The sequence below is a fragment of the Zeugodacus cucurbitae genome, chromosome 5, assembly GCF_028554725.1.
Source record: "Zeugodacus cucurbitae isolate PBARC_wt_2022May chromosome 5, idZeuCucr1.2, whole genome shotgun sequence".
NCBI classification, from domain to species: Eukaryota; Metazoa; Arthropoda; class Insecta; order Diptera; family Tephritidae; genus Zeugodacus; species Zeugodacus cucurbitae.
The window spans coordinates 5627764-5648689 of record NC_071670.1 but is presented as its reverse complement, the minus strand read 5'-3'; the positions used below and the strand labels follow the sequence as shown (position 1 = coordinate 5648689).

Sequence of the window (20926 nt, the reverse complement as noted above, 5' to 3'; positions counted from 1 at the left end):
CCTAATCGTCTAGCATTCCAAAAATAGAATTGGTAAATACATACATACAAACATACCAGAATGAGCTCCATAAAGCAGACACACAAAGAGCCAAATACGAAGCAAAATTGCCATTTTACTGCAATTAAAATTCTAAACTCCAAACTCAAATGACAGCCACAAAGACAATTTAGATGGAACTTTTTCGTGAACCCAGACAAGCAACAAAAAAATTGTATAGGGAGCGAATAGACGAATAAAAAAAAGTAAAAAATAAAAATAAAATAAATAGAGAAAAAAAATAAAAAAATAAATAAAAAAATAAAATTAAAAATGAAAATTACTGACAGCATATGATTTTCCGCTGAATTTTTTCTATATTATTGAGCAATGCGCCGGCTTTCAAATGCCTTCACTTGCTTTCGCGGACGCCCCTTTTCAGTTTAAATTTTTAAAATTTTTTTTGTTTTTGTAGTATTTCCACTTATTTTTCTTGTCATTATCCACAATACTCAAAATAAATATGCTGCCACCACTTATAGCTCCTACTAGCAACTTGATTTTCCAAAAACAGCCACAAATATATGAAAAATCGGCATTCGAATGCATGAGTGTATGTGTTTGTGTGGAGAAATTAGTGCATATTTGTTGCTGGACGTTCTTCGAGCGCTTTCCACCGTATAGACAGCGTTGTGCATTGGTTATTTATAGCCAACAAATTCACTTAATGCAGACGCACACATACACATTTGGTTTCATTTACATACAAATATACACATGATATAAGCGCTTAATGTGCATCTGTATTTTGTGTTATTAATGGCACGCGTCCACACTCGCTTCATCATGTCAACGTAGCCACCGCCGTGCTGTGCGGCATTCCACCCTCTCCACACCTCTCTTCTACTCCCCCTTACAACGAAGTGGAATTTTATTTTCTCCACTTTGCAGCGGCACTTGAAATGCTTTAAATGCACTTATTACTATGATCTACTTGCGTTTTGAAAATGTGTATATGTATGTGTGCATAGCTTTTTTCATAAATTTTATTTATAATTTTTATGCTTCTCCCCTGAAGTGGTTGAGTGGAAAATGGGAGTAAAAAATGAATGATAGTGCTTTATTAAAAAAGCTTTATTCTACTTCTGCTTTTAAATGCAATAAAATATGTTTTGAAAATCTTGAAAAAAAAATTCTGAAAAAAAAATTTGAAAAAAATTTTGAAAATGAAAAAAAAAATTGAATTTTTTTTTTATTTTTTAATTTTTAAACCTAATAATAAACCTAAGAAATAAAAAAAAATGATTTTAATTTTTTGTAAAAATTTTGAAATTTAAAAATTTTATATATGTATACAAATTTTGAAAATTAAAAATTTTATATTTAAAAATTTTGAAATTAAAAAATTTTATATTTTAAAATTTATAATTTTTTAAATTTAAAAAATGTCAATATTGTTGTGACTATCATTGAGCAAAAGTTTTCCTGGAACCATTCTAAGTACTAACTTTAAAATTGTCTTCATTCTCTCTAAAGCTCTTTGTAAATCTTTTAATGGAAGTAACTTTGAAATCAGCTCTCATGAAGAAGCACTTGAAGCCGAAATAATGATATATTGACCTTTTTATTAGAGATTGAAGTCTATCTGCAAGCTTAAATTAGATACCAACATCTTTGATAAATGAAATTTTCAGTCTAGACTCCAAAAGTGCTTTCGTGTGCTTTTACTTGACACCCTTTATTTGACTATTAAAGCGAAGAAATATAGCGGCCGAAATAAGAACCGAGTTCTATATATTTGTAGTAAAACACCTGAGTATCACTCTACAAAATAGAATATACAACTTCATCCACTCTCCTTCCTCCCAAAAGAGAACCATCAAAACTTGAAAGTTTTATTAGTAAATTTTGGAAAGGGGAGCATATGATTTCATTCAATAAAAAAATAAATTTTATTTTAATTTTCCAATATTCTTCTTTCACTTTATTCTCAATTGCGCGAGAAATCCGTTAAATGTACAAATTTTGGTTGTTGCAAATGTCATACGCACGCTTTGCGGATAAGCCGCTCATAACTCTCTAAGTAAGCTGCTATAAAATGGTATCATGCTGCCAGCTTTAAATTTTATTGCTATTCGAAATCGCTATTTAGCTGGGAATTTGAGGATAAGCTGTACATATGATACAAAAGGAAGCGGAAATATACACGTAAACAGAGTTGCTTTTCGCTAAGGGATTTGAGTTGCGTTGGATGTTGAGCTGAAGAAATGTAAGTTGAGGCTTATTAAATGTATTTTTTATTGAAGCACTACAAAAGGGAAAATTTTTGAATTTTCCGAAAAATTTTAGAAATTTTTTGAAAACAAAATTTCAAAACTAAAATATTAAAAAAAAAATTGAAAATTGTAAATTAGTATTTTTTAAAAATATAAAAAAAGTACATAAAATATAAATAAATAAAACTATAAAAAATAAAAAAAATACATAATATAATTATTTTTTCAAAAACTAAATTTTTGGAAACACAATTTCGAAAATAAAAATTTTTATTCTTTTTTAACTTTTTTACTTTTTTTAATTTTTTATTTGGATACCAAGGAAAGAATTTAGCACTCTTAAAATTTTAACATATTTTTTGAAAGCGGAAAAATTTTGGAACCAAAAAACTTTTTAAAAATATTTCAAAAAATCAAAAATTTGAAATTTAATTTAAAAATTAAAATAAATTTAAATAAAAATTAAATTTAATTTAAAAATTTAAATAAAAAAAGTAATTTCAAAATAGAAGTTTTTTCGAAATAAATTTTCGAAAATTAAGTTTTTTAAACTTTTCAACCTATTTTACAAAAATTTGTTATTTAGACTTAATTATACATTTAAGGTCTGAGACATACACAAATATTTATTAAGGAATTTTAAAATCAATTTAAATTTTAAATTTTCTCTCCACTTCTACGAAAAAATACGCGCTATAAAGAAACACGCCTTCCTGCAACTTCCCATCATTATTCCTTAATAACAAATCAAATTTCCTGTCAATGTCATTTCAAGCAATTGACAGTTTGCCGCAAGAAACAGCTGATGCGTCGCCGCACACATCATTCGCACGCACATAAATTCGCTCATATGGTTGCATTTGGCTGTCATTTGCACGAATGTAATTTCCTGTTAAGCATTATACCTACGCTATAAAATGGAATTGCAACATTTCCGTTAGCTGTCATCTAATACTACCAACGCGTTGGTGGGCATGTGCGCGTTAGAGCTATTTTTGTGGTGTGTGACAATTCAATTCAATTCCTGTTCAACCAAAAACGCACCAAGTTAGAGAAGACAGGCAAGCAGCCGGGTCTCGAGCACACGAGTACATACAAATTGCTAATGGCGGTGTAGTGGCGTGTTTGCTTTAGCAATTTGACAAATGGTGCTTGTTTAAGTTGACAGTACAAATACTCAAAGCAAATAGCTCGAGTTGTGGGTGGGTGGGTGCTGAGAGAAAAGCAGGGGAATTGCATTGAAGTTGGTTAAATTTTTGTAAGAATAAGTAAAAATTATGTTGAGATAACAGTAAATTGACAGTTATGTGATTAGGATGAATTTTCCTTTAAAGTTTCATGGAAGACTGTGAAAGAAGGGAGGAAATACCATAAACTAGAGACAGTTTAGCTTTGGACTTTTATATAGCTCTATATATTGTTCCGAAAGCCGGGTCCAATCGATCCTGATGTATTAAATCTGGTACAAAGAATCCCCAAAACCTTAAGGATTTACTTTTATGAGTCTTTGGTGGTAATCTGAACCTAACAAAGATACTTAGGAACCATCCATATTCCATATATTACAAGAACCCCGTGGTTTACCAATAAGTATATGGACCTTTGCTTTAGACGATTTGTCTTGAGGAAATACCAAAAATTCTAACTGTTCCATTATCCATATCATCCTATTCGTATCCAATGTACCTGGTTTCTTTTTTAACCTTACAGGTTTTCCCTAGCCTATCGGGTTCTTACAAACTCTTCCGACAGTAACTTCACTAGTTTAACTACAGACTTGTCAAAAGTCAAATAATATACTCTCCGCTTTTCGAATTTCAAACCGATACTGATTTCTGGGAATTAAGGTCTCTGTGTCGCCTGAACTTATATTCTTATAAAATCTTTCCGATCGGAATACATATCAGTCTAAATATTCTGGATGGCCTCTTTTCATACGAATGTCAATATAGGTATGATATATATATGTATATGTTGGAACCAACCGTATCGGCTTCCCGTCCTCATTAAACAGAACTCAAATATGGTTTAAGAACTACAAAATACTTTTTTGAAAACGGTTTCTGAAACTGCAAAGGTTTCAAGACTTCTCTGTACAATCAAAGGGCTCAGATAAAGTCCTGCTTGGCCTTGGGAATGGATGGAAGAGCTCTGGCTACGGAGAGATCTCTCTAAAAAGGTTATACTTCAAACGAAATCATGAATAGTTTACTTCGAGGCAAATATAATAATCAATATGGTTTGAGCCAACTAGAGAACCTCAATGACAATATTCTTTAATAGAAGGGGCATTGAAGACTTTGAAGCGGTAGCGATTGAGCTCCCACCCTAATTTTCTTAACACGAAATCCACTTCTCCTCCTTCCCAAAACTAAAACAAAGTAATCGACGCAATAACTAAAGAGCTTAGCCTAAGAATAATGACTTAAGAGCCAATAATGGGTTTCTTTACATAATTCAACTAAATCCTTCCGCCACTTTATTGGCAATAAACGAACATTTCATGCGCTGTAGGCACATTTCCGAAACAAAAGCGATGGATTTCATATAGCTACTTGCCAAAGCATGCTTTAATGTGCGACGCTAATTAAAAGCAGAGCTTTTAACTGTCACAAAAACATTAAACAATATTGAAGAGCACAAAAACGAAGATAATAACAATGCACATAAATAAGAAGAGGCTATAAAAATGAGTGAGAAAATAATAAAAATAAAGTTGGCACGATAATATTTGAATGGACTTGAAACACAAAAAGCGACCGCTTTGGAGTGTGAGAGGGTCAGCGAGTGCGAGGTGTGAGTGGCTCAATAGATACACAACACGACATAGAGTGCGACCAAGTCGAGCGTACGCCCATTGAGTGTGCGACCCTGCTTTTATGAATATGACACTTCAGGCGTACTCCAACATGCCTACATGTGACGTACGTCAACTTAAATGTCAAGGCGAGCAGTCAAGCGGGCAGACGGCACAAGCGCACCCGAGCTCGAGGAAGCTTTTGTGTGTGTGGATGACCAAAGCAATTTGTGTTATGAGCGCGTGGGCGACTAAGTGCGGAAGCGCAATGCCGGTTCTAAGTTGGCAGCTCCTCGTCGTGGCCTGACAGATGGTCAGACACAGTTGGCAAACAGTCTGACAGTTGGAAAAACAGTTGTACGAGTGCTACTCGAGTGGAGGGACTGGTGGGGGGTGGTGAGTATCCAAGTAAGGTGACGGTGTGTGCGTGTACGCCAAGTATTTTTTAATTAAAATGCGTTCGAAGGCACAAGAATGCAGGGAATTAATTGTGTGTGGCGGTTGTTTAAGAAAATTGCAAAAAAAAAAATGTTGGTTGCTTTTATGTTAGGTGTGAGCTTATTAAAGTGCCGCAGATATAATAAAGATTAAATAAAAATTATATAATTTGAATTATATGGCAAAAAAAAAATATAAAATATACCAAAAAATAGTATATGAAAGTTTGAGGCAACCCTATATATATAGAGTGATTTTTGTTCTTGGTGTTGACCACTCTATTTAACTATGACTTGACTCTAATTATAGTTTTGAAAACTATTATTTTCGAAATTTTATCAATCATTATTTAGGAGTTGAAATTTAACACATCAAGTTGGCAATCCTGTTTAAATATTTGCGCAAAATATTCAACCAATGAACAACAACAAAGAATTTTCCGTTTTTTTTTTTAATTTTCTTATCCAATTTTGAAAAATAATATGTGGCAACCTTACATAATTTTTTTTAAATTTTGAGACCAACATTGGTAAAATTTTAAATTTTTTTTATTAAAAGAAGTTCTAAAATTAAGATGGCAACCCGGTTATTGATATTTTCACGAAATATTCATTCCTTAAACAAAAAAATAAAATTAAAATTTATATTTGAATTTTTTGTTTTACTTTTTTTAATAAAATGTGGCAACTCTAGATTATATTTTTATATTATTACTTTTATAATTTAAATATGTCCCAAATTATAGTTTTTAAAAGTAAAATTGTTAAAAAAATGATCTGCATTCAATTGAAGAAATTTAAAAATTAATGTGGCAACCCTGTTATTAATATTTTCGCGAAAAATTCATTCCATAAACAACAAATAATTTTATTTTTATTTTTGGAAATTTTATTGATATGATTTTTAATCACTTGTGGCAACCCTGCTTATATATATTCATTTAATTATTTAAAATGTCTAGCATTCTTCAGTATTTTTTATTTTCTTAATTATTTTGTATTTTTTCCGCGCCGACTTCCGAAACTCCGTGTAAATATCACGTTTCAGCAATTCCATTACAGGCTGTCAAGTGCCAGTACCGTTAACTCACACTCACTTCTCAGTAGCACCACAATCTCTTACTCTCTATATACCGCTTGCCATACAACCCTGCTATAACGGAGAGGTATGTGCATTTTCAATTTCGTAAATGTCACAGTATGCAACATTTGTAATATTTGCTTAAGAAATATTGACACTCAACGTTAATGGAAAATTTACAGCAAACATTACATTGTGTAATGTAAACAGAGAGAGGACCAGCTGTGAGTGGTAGAATGACAGAAACCCATCATACTGTAAATTGTATAAAAAGCTGAATGAAATAGACGAAATGTAAGAAAAAAGAAGGAAAGGGTTTAAGAAGGCTGGAAAATATTATAGAAGTTCAGCTGACAACGGTAGTGAGTAAGGGTAACTCTCTTTAAGGCTTCTAAATAACGAAAAGACGTCTGACAGCACAGAAGCTAGGAAGTGAGTTACTTTCAAGTCAAATAATATTCCAGAATCTCAAGAAATTCGGTATGAGCTTAAAGCTCCAAAAAGACAACACTAAAAAGCTTTAAGTTTCAGCGTCACTGAGCTTTCAAAATCAACAAAAACTTACTAAGACTATTCTAAACGGTCTGCATTGTCTTCACTACAATTTCTTACAAGACTGCCAACGTCAACGCTCCACTACTCACCCACACCCTAATAGTGCACACGAGTTTAAAGTATCTTTCCTTGTTTCTGACAGCTAATGGCAGCTAAATATAGTGTAAATGACGGCGATATGAGCAAGGGCTTACGCTTGAATGAACAGCCGCACCGAAAGGGGAGTGCAAGCGGTAGTAGAAAACAGAGTTGTAAATTGGGTATCAAAGGCGTAACTGGCTACAAGAAATACAGAATAAAAGGCGCTGGAAAAAAGTGTAGTGTCAGGCCGGGAAAGGGTGTGTGAAAAGTTATGTGCGCAACAGATAAGTTATGGGACAAGACTTCGGTTTACAAGAAATATTTTTGGTGAATGTATTGACATTTGTGGGGGTTTCGTAGTAGTAATAGACCAGCTGACAGCTGGGTTGTTTTGGGTGCTGGTTCTGGAAAGAGTAATGTATTTTTGGGTAAGAAATGCCTTAATTTGATTATGTGGAAAGAAATCGTAGAAGGAGCTGCTAAAAAAATTTGAAGGATCATGGAAGCCTTGGAAAAAGCGAACTGACATAAGATGCGAAAACAGGTAACGGTTTGAAGAAATTTGACATATGGAGATTTAGTAACAACAAGAAAATAGTACCAAATTCCGCTAGCAACAAAGCTGTTGGAAAGTTGACTCAATTTGATACTTTAAGAAGCTCAAGAAATCAGCGAGGAATAACTTAAAGAGTAATCATATAAAACAATTTTCTCAATCATTGTGCCGAATATGGTTTATAAGTGAGAACTGTGGAGCTACCGAACTCATCTGTTCTGAAGATCTGTACAGTAATTCTACTTGGTTGTTTTAGTTCTCAGACATCAGGTTATTAACGTTAACATGTTGGTTTGAGATGCTTCCTTGTTTTATTCAAGAGAGCAATGAATGATCTTGGAAAACGTATTATTCAAGGTCTACGCTTATTCGAAAGATTTTCAGAGAACTAACAATACGAGAACTATTTGAAGAGAAACTCGTAGTTACAACCAATAAGCACAGATATTGATGATTAAGACTATAAATATAATTCTATTTTGGAAAGAAAAAAGGACCTAGTAGAAACAAATTCGACGAAGCTACGGTTTGCTAACGAAATCAATAGAAATTAAAGAGTTTCAGAGATGTTGAAGTTCTAATGATTTTTTTGTGAAGTTCGCAATTTATGGTTCAGAATCGGGGCTTAGTAGAATAGTAAAAATTCCACAAATTAGTTGCTGTTTATTTGTAAAACAATAGATGTGATTTTGAGAGAATTTCGATGGAGAATATAAATATTTGAAATAATAAGACTACTTAACGGTAAAATAAACTATAATTAATCTACTAGAGTAATAATAAATCTGGATTTAAAGAACTCTTTGAAAAAAATATACTAAAAATTATTATTTTTGTCTTATTTCTTAGTTTAGTAAAACTTAGAAGACACATAAATCATGCGTTAAGCACTATTGTCTTCTTTGCTGACTAGAAGCTACCATAAAACTTCACTGGAGGTGCCATAAAACTTTACAACAAAAATTTGCTAAAAAGTTTTCATACAAAACCTCACTTTGTTCCCCACCCACAGACTTTCATTACAACCAAGAAGATTTTAAAGAGAGCATAAATAAAAAACACAGTTATTTCTTTCAAATAAGCTGTCATAAAAATGCAACGCTGCGTGCGTAAACTTCACGCTGTCTTTGGAAGCGCGTACGTGTTGGGCATTTGCGGCGTTATTTTTCGCCGCGTAAATCATCAAACGGTTAGGGAGAGAGAGAGACGGCGGAGTAAGGATACTAAGCTCGCGGAGGTGGCAGATGCTGTGTGCCGCTGTAAAGACCATTTTCAGATTATGCAGCAGCTATGCAAAAAATTTCGCGCGCTGCAAGTGTGAGAAAATTAAAAATAAAAAATACTTTTGTAGTAAAAAGGAGATAAAAAGCGCAAAATGTGCATTAGCTATGGCGAAATTATGATAGACGAGCGCAGTCGAGTGTAATTAAAATAACTATGCGCGTCGCTGTGGTCGGTCGGACGGTCGGACACACAAAGTAGCTCCTCATAGTAGTGGCTAACAAAGCATGGCAATTAATGTTGCCATTTGTAACGAAAGTTGCGAAAGTTGCGTGGAGGAGAGACGCCATGCGGCAGATGAAGGAACGCAAGGAATTTGCATATAACGGTTGTTTTTTTTTGTGGGAGCTTTGATGAATGTGTGGCACTTTGCGTGGCGTGTGCGTAAAAGTTAATTATGGTGCGTTAAAAATAACGCAAATATATAGAGGACATGATTTGAGAGCTGCGTAAATAAATTATTATTGAAAATTACAGGGTGTTTTAGAGGTAATAAAATATTGGTTTTATAATAAAAAAGTACTTAAAAGTGAGAAAAAATTTAGTTAAATTGAAAACTGCAAGTTTCAAAAAATTTAGAGTCGAAAGCTTACAGTGTTGCCAGATTTAAATTTTTTGCATTTCTAGATTTTTGGAGCAAACTTTTTTGTTTTTCAAAACTTAGCTATATTGTGTAATTTTTGATTTAATAAAGTAAGAAATTTTACTTCAAAAATAAATTTCAAATTTTTAAATTTTATATTAAAAAAAAAAATTTTTCAAATTATCAAACAAATTTATTATGATTTATTTAATTAAAAAATGCAAAATAGATATTAATTTTGAAAATTTTCAAAAAAAAATTCCCCTAAATCATTAAATAAATAACAAAAATCTGGCAATACCGAAACCTTCACCCAAACTAAAATACTTAAAAGCGTAAACTACCAGCAAAGCGCTTATCTTTCAAGGTTTCCATAACAAACAACACAAAGATTCGCCATAGCAACTTTAAATCGACTGTGACTGCCTGGCTTGGAGTGGCCAACGCGCTTTTCTACCAACTTTCTGCTTCAATAAAGTTTGGATTTATTTTTTGGGGGGAGCGCCCAACTGTCCACTATGATTGACTGTCTGTCTGTCTGCCTTTATGTCTGGTTACTACTCCAACACCACTGCTTTATGAATTGTTGGCTTCTTTATTCTTCATAATATTTTTTCTTTTGTACTGTTACCCCCCGTCACGGTAGTAAAGGGTGATTTTTTAAGAGCTTGATAACTTTTTTTAAAAAAAAAACGCATAAAATTTGCAAAATCTCATCGGTTCTTTATTTGAAACGTTAGATTGGTTCATGACATTTACTTTTTGAAGATAATTTCATTTAAATGTTGACCGCGGCTGCGTCTTAGGTGGTCCATTCGGAAAGTCCAATTTTGGGCAACTTTTTCGAGCATTTCGGCCGGAATAGCCCGAATTTCTTCGGAAATGTTGTCTTCCAAAGCTGGAATAGTTGCTGGCTTATTTCTGTAGACTTTAGACTTGACGTAGCCCCACAAAAAATAGTCTAAAGGCGTTAAATCGCATGATCTTGGTGGCCAACTTACGGGTCCATTTCTTGAGATGAATTGTTCTCCGAAGTTTTCCCTCAAAATGGCCATAGAATCGCGAGCTGTGTGGCATGTAGCGCCATCTTGTTGAAACCACATGTCAACCAAGTTCAGTTCTTCCATTTTTGGCAACAAAAAGTTTGTTAGCATCGAACGATAGCGATCGCCATTCACCGTAACGTTGCGTCCAACAGCATCTTTGAAAAAATACGGTCCAATGATTCCACCAGCGTACAAACCACACCAAACAGTGCATTTTTCGGGATGCATGGGCAGTTCTTGAACGGCTTCTGGTTGCTCTTCACCCCAAATGCGGCAATTTTGCTTATTTACGTAGCCATTCAACCAGAAATGAGCCTCATCGCTGAACAAAATTTGTCGATAAACACATTTCGAACCGAACACTGATTTTGGTAATAAAATTCAATGATTTGCAAGCGTTGCTCGTTAGTAAGTCTATTCATGATGAAATGTCAAAGCATACTGAGCATCTTTCTCTTTGACACCATGTCTGAAATCCCACGTGATCTGTCAAATACTAATGCATGAAAATCCTAACCTCAAAAAAATCACCCGTTACGTCTGCATGATATGGAATGATTTTAGTTGGGGGAGTCGTGACTTACTGCATTGTATTGTCACTGTGTCTAATTAAGCGTGAAAAAGTCGTTGAAGAGTGACAAACTTTGTTGCTGTTGTTTTATTACTTAGTCTCTTTGTCGTGTTTCGATTTAAAGTTTTTGCTTGAAATTGCAAGTATTTCGAAGTTAAAGTTTTGGAGGAGTTACTTTAAGCTTTTTAATATTTTAGAAGTAATTTGTTAGAGTTTAGATTGAGTTTGTATAACTCTAGCCTAGCTATGAGAGCTTTAAGCTGGAAATTAGTAACGAGAAAAAATTCATAAGGTAAAAGCTTTTAGGTTTCTATATAATATTAAAGTCACTCGCTTCTTGTAAAACTTCTCATTGGATCCTAATTATATTAGAAGTAAATCTATTCTCAATTTTGTATTTTACACCAGTTGAGCTTTAAAGCTCCTTTCTAATATAAAAGTCCCTCACGTCACTTAACAACTCTAACTTGAGCCTGTCTAATTATAACAGAATAATATATCTAATTATACCTAGTTTTGTATTTAACACTAGTTGGCTTGACGGGTATATGTTGAAAGCTTAAAAGCTCTTGTTAATGAGTTTTGACTTAATATACAATGTCCTTACAAACAATTTATATGGATAAAATGTTTAATAAGACTCTTAATGGTAACCTAGTTGTGAACTAATGAAGTTCAAGGACCTATATAGCCCGGGAATGAGTTGAAAGCTTTCAAGCTTTTGATAATTGCCCTTATATGAGCTTTGACTTAATATGCAATGTTTGATTTCTAGGGATAAAATATTTAATAAAATTTTGAGGGTAACCTTGTTGTAAGCCATTGAATTCTAGGGATCTATATAACCCTAAAACAACTAAATTAAAATTCTCTGCATATATATCATCCTATTTTAGATTACAGATAAGTAATTGTCATAATTTAGTACTAAATTAAAGTAGATTATTTTTAAAAATTGTATTGTTTTTAAAATTATACATACATTTTGCCATGGTTACAGTATATTTCTGACTTTTCAGCACAGTTGGTGAGTATTAAGAAGATCTTTTTCAGTTAATTATAATTTTACAGCACTTTTAAAACACTGATGATATTGAAAGCTGAACTTGTGGAACGGCACTTTTTTATTTTTTAAACTGAACTTGTGGAACAACACTTGTTATTGTATGCAATTTTAGATATTAACTTATTAAATAGCACTTTTTATTAAACCCAAATGTTAAATTGAACTTGTGGAACGGCACTTTTTAATTATTGAAACATTAAAGTGAACTTGTGGAACAGCACTTTATATTAAGTAGCATTTCGACTAGTTCAAAAGTTTAACTGAACTTGTGAAACGGATATTTTTTTATAAATCAAATGTATATTGAACTTGTGAAGCTTCACTTTTTGTTGAGTATAGTGTTATATGCAATTAAGCCTATGATTTTTTTCCTTTTATACACTATCTACAAGAATAAAAATTGAACTTGTGAAACGCTTTCAAAATGATTTAGCTTTAGGCGCGAAAATAATATGGCTAATTGAACTTGTGAACACTTTAAAAGCTTTGAGGAATACGAATAAGGTTCCGGAATATTTACTTTCTGAAAGTTTTGAATCGAATTATTATTCGATTTCGAGATTTGAATTTTGAAATTTGTAAAAAAATGATGTAACAATGAATGAGATAAGGAAAATCAAAGAAACAAGTAGAACATTAAATAAATTTAGTGATTCAAAATTATTAAAATTGGCAAAATTAATACTCTTATTTAAAAACCCAAGCCAGAAAACCAGGTTTAACTGCGATTACCACAAACATTTAAATCAAATCCCCGAAAAGGATACAGCACACATTTATTTAATGAAAGGGGACAACAATTAGCAAAAAAAAGTGTGAAGCACACACATAAAGGGCGACAACAAGCCACATGTGACAGCAAACAAGTCAGAGCACCCCTGATTTCCAAGTGGAAAAACGCGCTTCCAACTCGAGGCCTATAGACAATACAAAAAAAAAAGTGAAGTAAACAAAAAATAGCGAAAAAGGAAGCAAACAAAACTGAGGAGCTAGAAAACAAGTAAGTGGCATGAGTTTTAATGTGTAAATAAGAAAATTTACACAACTCGAAGAAAAAGCATAAAAATAATTATGAATACAGGGATGTTAGTTCAAAACAATGGTAAATGCTGATTACGCGCCCTAACAATGTGACGCCGCTTAGGGGTTGGGGGTAGGTTACGCAAAATACCGAGCTGCAAGCTAGAGGCACGTATGGCAAGTGAGGGTGAGTGCATGACAAACGGTGAATGCTTTGGGAAAAATCCAGATATGAGGTGACTAATATGAAAATTTTTCCCAAACAGCATATGAGGTGTCATTTATGACTCGCACAACACACTACCGAATGTCTGTGGCTGAGGGTGTTTGGGCTACGGTAAGAAATTGAAAGTGTGCACAAGGCTAAATTTTGGTCTAAATACAGGCTGAACTTGCTTTAAAGCTGATTTGTGCTGCTGATAGGTGCACATACAGAGAAATATAAATATTCGTGTATTTTTATTTATGCTGGAAGTCAGCTAGGTAAAAGAGGGTGGGCCATTTTGTACTCATGTCAGTGGGGTGACTAGTTAATATTAGAAGCTTGTGTTGTTTTTTGGTTATATTTTTAGTGAACAGTTGTTTGGCAGCACCACCACTTATATACATAAACATTACTGCTTTCGATATTTGACTGCATGATATGTGGAAATTTTGAGGTTATATTGACATTGAGTTGAAAAATTTTGCGAAAATTTGTAATAATATGCGCTGTGGTATGAAAATTGGATTTGCAAAAATAAAAAAAAAATATTACAAAAATAATAATAACGGAATAATGAAAAAACAGGGAAAACAAAAAAAAAAAACCATTTACAAAGAAAAATGATAATTTTATAAATTTTAATGAAAGTAGATTTAACTAATTATGCATAATTTGTTTATGAATATTATTTGCAATTTATTTTTCTTTTATATGAGTTTTTAATAAAAATATGTAAAAAAAATGTATATTAAAAAAATATTACAATTTTTTATGAAGTAAATTTTAGCATTTTTTTTTATTTCTTTTATTAATGAAATATGATTATTTTATAATAATTTATTTAATTGTTTTTCTTTAATTTTTTTAAATTTTTTTAAAACATATTTTAGAAACATTTTTTATTAAATATTAAAAAACATATTTTATTTTAATAAAAAAAATATTATTTACTTTTTGACTCTGCTTTTTCTCTTTGTGCTACTTTTTTATAGCATTTAAATTTATTGTATTATTTTATTGTATTATTTGTTTTATTATGCATAATTTTTATTTCGAATACTATTACCAATTTTAAAATGTTAATATAAATTTTGAATGAAATTATTAAAAAAAAATTTTATTAAAAATTTTATTTTTATTTTTATTTTTTAATATATAAAAAATATTTTAATTTAAAAAAATATTTTAATTTAAAAAAATATTTTTAATTTAATTTTTTATATCAAAAACAAATTTTAATTAATTTTTTTGATTTTTAATTTCAAAATATATTTTTAAATAAAAAATCCACTTTAATTTAAAATATAAATAAACATTTATTTAATTTTTTTTTGTTGAAAAATTATGTTTTTTAAATAGATTTTCAATTTGAAGATGTCCTTAGATTAAACACATTTTTTTATTGCTGGAAAACAAATCTAAATAAATTATTTTCATTACTTTTACTTCCGAAATCAGCCATAGCGTAGTTTATTTTTTAAACACTTTTCAATATTTTTTTCACCGAAATATTTTCATAATAATTCATTTAACACAAATTTTCAAGCACAATTCAAAATTTTATATATTTTAAATAATAATATTCTCCAAGTATTTTATGCACTCAAAAATATATAAAATTTTCAAAACATTTCCAAATTATTTTCAACACTCAATTTCCAAGAGTAAAACTAATTTTTATATTTTCCAATACAATTTCATATTTCCACAGCTCTACAAATTGTCCAACACGTGTTCGAATTCGAATTTGAGTTGCGCAGAAGGCAACTAAACGCGACGGCTAACAACTTCAGACTGCTGAAGCTGAAGCTCCAATTGGACTGGTGCACCTCAGCGGGATAGCAGCGACGCCGGCTGCCCAATACACACACAGTGCCCAAGAGGCACACACGCACGTACTTGTAATGGCAAGCGAGTGGTATATTTTCGTATTTATGCTTCGAAGGGATATTTTGCTGCTGCTGGGAAGTTTTTCATTTTCCCAGAGAGTCAGTCAAGTGGGAATCATTGGTGCGTATGAAGAGAGCGAATGTGAATTACAATGTGGATGAGAGCGAGTGGTTGTGGGTGTTATGTTTCATTTTCCTATATAGATTATACATATGTGGATTATGTTAGGCTTTAAGGAATACCCTCGAAGTTCTTAAATATACTGGATTAGTCTATACTCGAGAGACTTCAGAGAAAATATTCATGATTTGATTTGAATCTAAAACCGAACTTCAGTAATATATCAAGCCGTGGAAGCAATCTCTAGACCTTTCTTTCAGCTTATTAGTACCCCATAAGAAACTCTAAAATTTATCGGTGTTCCGAAACATAAGCTATATAAAGTCGGAAATTTTAAAGAAGGGGCTTCCAAAAACCATCGATTCTTAACAGACCCGATAGGATGTATGAAAAAGGAGAATGTGCTGGAGAGATAAGCTAGGAGATCTGAAAGCATCCAATAATGGAACCAATATTTAACGGAATGAAAAACGATTCGCGGATAAGCTTCACATGCAGTAATGATTGCTCGAAGAGACCGCTGTGATTCTTATAGGATGGTCTTTGGAATATCTGATGACATTCGACTTTTGGAGGACTTAAGACTGGATGGTTGGAGGAAACATGTAAAAGTAGTACGTTCCTGACTTAGCAAAGATAACTTCTTCATGGTTAAGGTCTTCAGACTGGTGGTCCTGAAAACAATTGTTCGGAAACGGAGAACTCATTCAGTTTTAGCGGTCGACGGCTAGTAAACAAAGATATGAAATATTTTTTTGAGAATATTTAAGGTTCTGCGAAGCACATCAGTGAAGCGGATACTGTCAGAATCGATCTCTATGCAGTTTTTATAAAGTAAACTTGTAAGTTTCCACTTCCAATAAACTTGCAACGATTAATTTCAATCCTTTTCCCTTTCTCTCATTTTACTTTCGTGTTACTTAATGCTCTACCACCAGCTGAGCTCCTAGCCAACTTCTAGCAATTTCCAATGTTTCTTCAATAATTATTTCATCTTCCCTTTCTATGGCAATAAAGATCAGTACAGAAACCGTGTGTAACTGTATGCCGTTCTGGCTGCTGTGTGCCAAGTTCAAAAATCGCCACTTGGCCGCCACCGAGTCTCGACGTCTGGCTTTGTTGCATCACAACGCATGCTTTAGTTGATGACACATACCATAATAAGAGGCGTAAAAATAACAAGCGACAATGTAATGACAAGTTAAGTGGTAAAAAGTGTGAAACGATTGAAGTGGTAGTTAGCATTTGGTTGTAAACACGTGAAACCCGCTAGACAAATGATTACTCATGCAGAGCGCAAATGAGGTCGCGGAGTTGTGGGTGGAGTAAAATTAGGAGCTGGGAATGAATTGTGAAAGGACTGAATCTTTTGTGTTGAGTACATCAAGTGGATATCGATTTAGTAGGAGCCCTTGAGGTCTTCGGAGGACTTACATCCATCTTATTGAACACATTTTCTATTAAAAGCGAGCTCTTGAAAGGTTCCGTCTCATCTATTGTAATAAAAGAGACTGCTTACGGTCAATTGAATTTTATTTGGAATATACAAATTCGGAATATGTGCCTCTTGTGACCTGTTTTCGAGCTCCATCTTCCTTTCTTCAATAACAAGAGAAGCAAAAAGGGTCATGTAGGCTAGCTTTCTGCTCCTATCCGATCCGACTCGATTGTCCTATTAGATAAGACTCAGAACAAAGAACGGATTGTAGAGGTGGTGGTTGAGGGGGTACGAGACAGAGGTTCTTAGTAAAAAAGAGGAGCCTTAATAAGACATAATAGAAAGTAGACAAAAAAATTTGGTTAGGGAGAACTTTTGATTAGTCTGATATCCAATTTTAAGGTTTATTTGGAGTTGATTCCACAATAAATTGTTGGAAGAACGATACGATTATTTGAATAAGCTCGAAGAGAGTTTTTCAGATACCGTCTCTCGAGCTCGGAGGCTAGTTAACACTATAACGACGCCTTTTAAACTTTGTTGGTTCGCCTTATATAGAGTTCCGAAAGAGCTCACTTTGATTGTAGTCGCGTTTTAGGCGCCATTCATGTCATATGAGTCATCATAGGCGAGCAAAAACATTCTAACGACTCTAAAAGTATAACAAATCAACAGCTTTTCTAAGTTTTGTCTGTCTGTGGAAGTTTTTTTCTTTTCATGAATAGTTTTCTCTCTTCCATTTCCTCGACTGCACGAAAGGTTTAATCGCAAAACAAATATTTGGACCGCCCAGCGTGCAATGTCAATGGCACTTCCGACAGCCAAGCGTATAAATAATACAAATTCATGTGTAAGAAAACGGAAAATCCATTGAAAAAGATTAAAGCAAGCAAACTCCTGCGAAAAAAAAGTGCCGTAAACCGACTAACGACTTCATTGACTGCCACAAAAGAGAGCGAGAAAAAAAAGGATGTGCATGAAATAATGAAAAACTTTCGAATGGAAAATTTGTCTGATGTTGACTTAATATCCACACGCACCAACGGTGTATGTGTATGTACCGTTGTGTGAGCAGCGTACGTACGCTTTGGACTTAGGATAACTTCGCCCCAGCTGAGTCGCCTGCCAGTTTGTTTGTTACATGTCGGATTACTTGTCAGCTCATCGTACGTATCGAGTACATTCATCTTCCCAGCTATCCTGCAATTGTTCGCCGACGCAAGCGGTCTTAGTTCGTGTGGTGTATTAAAGAATGCGTGCTTATTATATTTAGAGACAAGCACGCAAAGTGTGTTATCTTTCATTTGTAGTTGTGTTCTTTTTATTAAAAATTAATTGATTTGGTAAAACGCTGCGGGTAGTATGACATGAACGAAGGAATAGTGTAGTTTTGTAGTCGGAAGAGTGTGAGAGCACAGTGCTTGGTCTGGTTCTGGACGCTGGTCTGTAGTTCATGTCTGCTTGACTGAAGGACGGTAGGTCATGGCTGGCCAGAGCTAGCTCGATCTGTGATCTCGATGCTCCATCAAGTCAAAGCCGAAAATGATCCGGAACTCTCTGGTAGGTTGGGTGAAGCACTGTGCGCCATGATTGTCCGGAGGTAATTCGAACTGTGATCGATAGCCCTCTGGTCATGTCAGCCCAGTCAGTTCTAAAGAAGTGGGAACACATGCATGAGTTCCTTCTCTAAAAATCGGATAAATTCAAAAATTTCTGAGAATTCGGAGTCGGTTACTGGGTTAAATTGATCCGAAGAACTGGATGAATATCTAATGAGTGAATACTAGAAATTTCTAAAGTCATTATGTTTATTTCCTTTTTTAAGACAAACTTCCGGATTTAGCCATTTTTATCAACATCCTTTGAAGCTTTCAAGCCGGGTAACTATTCTAAATGTAGCGAACTCATCATCACTGGGTCTTAGCTTTCGTTATTGAGTTAAATGGCATTAGGTTGGCATAGAAGAAAACGTCCGATATTACTTTTTTATTAGTTATCCCAAAAGTCTGGGGCCAATTTATCGATACCGAGCGACTTTGAGAAGAATGGGATTAGTACGACAACTGACCGAGGCTAATTGAATGAACTTTGAAGATTTCTCTAAACCAAAACCTCCTTTCTTTAGCCAACAAAAAAGTAATCTTCATACTCAATCTTGGACCAGTAGTACGGATAGAGTCGACTTCGTCTTTCAAATTGGTTTTATAAGCTGAAATCAGCTTAAAAAAGTTCTTCTGGTCATTAGGGATTTGAAAATTTCTCATTACAAAACTCTCAAAAAAAGTCATCTTTATACCAAATGTTGGTTGTTGTCGTTGAAAGAGTCGTCTTCTTTACTCAATTTGGCTTGAACTCAAGTTCTTCAGATCTTTATAAAAGTAATGTAAGATATATGTATATGGCCAGCTCTAAACCTAGTTAACGAAGGGAAGCCGAGGACAGTTGGGTTCAAGATCTAAGTTTGGTGAATGACTGACCTATAAGTGGGTGGAAGCTGATGATGATGATGAGGTCTGAAGCTCAACATTTTGAATAAGTTCAAGGTGTCAGTGATTTTTTAATTGTATAACATTGCTTTAGTAGCGGACCCTTTAGAGAAGCATATCCAAGCAGCTCCTACGTCAATGCGAATAAACCGATTCAAGTAAACTTTTAAATTAAATTTTCATCGATATTCAATTTAGTTTTCAAAAGGCAAGCGAAATTAACTTGTTCCCTCTAGTCATGTATATCTAACTCCAACAGCAGCATACACACACATACATATACAAGTGTAGATAAACACACATGTCTTCCGATGTGATATATGATTGATGCAAGCGCTTACAACCAATTCTTCACTAAATAAAAACAAACAAACAAACAAATAAAAGGAATAGACAATCAAACAACAAAATCAATTAACGCCAGCAAAATGAAATGCAGTGGATTATTTTTCAAAAGGCAAACAACAGAAATAAAACACAATAAATGTGGCGAAAAGTAGGGCAACGCAGGAGGAGTGGGAAATATAGGTATACATTTGTTCGTGTGTGTGTTTGTTTGCCGGCAATTGTTTAGGTGTGTGTGTTTTTGCGGATTAAATGCTAAAGTGAGGCAAATTATAATGGCATCGTGTTTCTGATATACACACATACATACCATACCCACATAGTACATACGTACTCATTCACACTTCTAGACACATATGTAGTTAGGTATTATAAAAAGTATCGACTTCTAGGAAATTTTTTGTATTATTATCAACTAGGTCATTATTAAACAAAATCGCAAGAAATACGAAGTGTACCCCATGTAACTAGTTTGTTACTAGTTGCGAAGTTTTTACAAAATAACTGATTTTATAAAAAAAAAATGTTTCTAACAATTTTTAGTGAGTTTACCAGCATTTGCAGTAAAAAATGTGAAATGGTCCGAAAGTAACTAGTTTGTAATTAGTTGAAATTTGTTACAAAAATTTTGATACAGAAAAAAACTTGTTCCTACGATATTTTGAACGGTTACAATCACTTTTGCTACCAAATGTGAGTTGGTCTGAATGTAACTAGTTACTAGTTCGTTTATTAAAAGCTGAAATATTATAAGAAATTAATTATTTTCTAACTGGATTAGATAACTTTTAATGTTATGATTTTTTTTTTTTCAAAAAGCACTCTTAACTCACACAAATTGTATCACAAAACAGAAAGTGGTCCAATTATAACTAGTTCGCGCCTAGTTGATACAATACATTTTTTAATGAAGTTTTTTAAAAATTACAATGTGAAGCTTGTGGAGAAGTCTCTCGCTAAATTTTCCTACATGTCCACTCACGTTTCCGCTATGTGACTGACCCTTTGGCATGTGGCAGGAACACACAACGCACTAATTCTATACACATATAAGTATTTCCGCGTTTCTATCACCAGAGGCAAGCGAATTGTATGTCACTGATTGATTGCCAT

At 33.3% G+C, this 20926-nt stretch overlaps 1 protein-coding gene across 9 annotated transcripts in view; it reads right to left on the bottom strand.

Annotated features, from left to right (window-relative positions):
* Positions 1 to 20926, bottom strand: part of LOC105208533 (uncharacterized protein CG43867) — a 349073-nt gene that overhangs the window by 26071 nt on the left and 302076 nt on the right. The window contains exon 1 of one of the 9 annotated variants that reach the window (XM_011178432.3): positions 12226 to 12519. The exons of the other annotated variants lie outside the window; for them this stretch is intronic. The gene's annotated coding sequence lies outside the window, so the exon portion shown is untranslated. Of the gene's footprint in view, positions 1 to 12225; positions 12520 to 20926 lie in introns of those variants that run through there. 9 annotated transcript variants of the gene reach the window in all.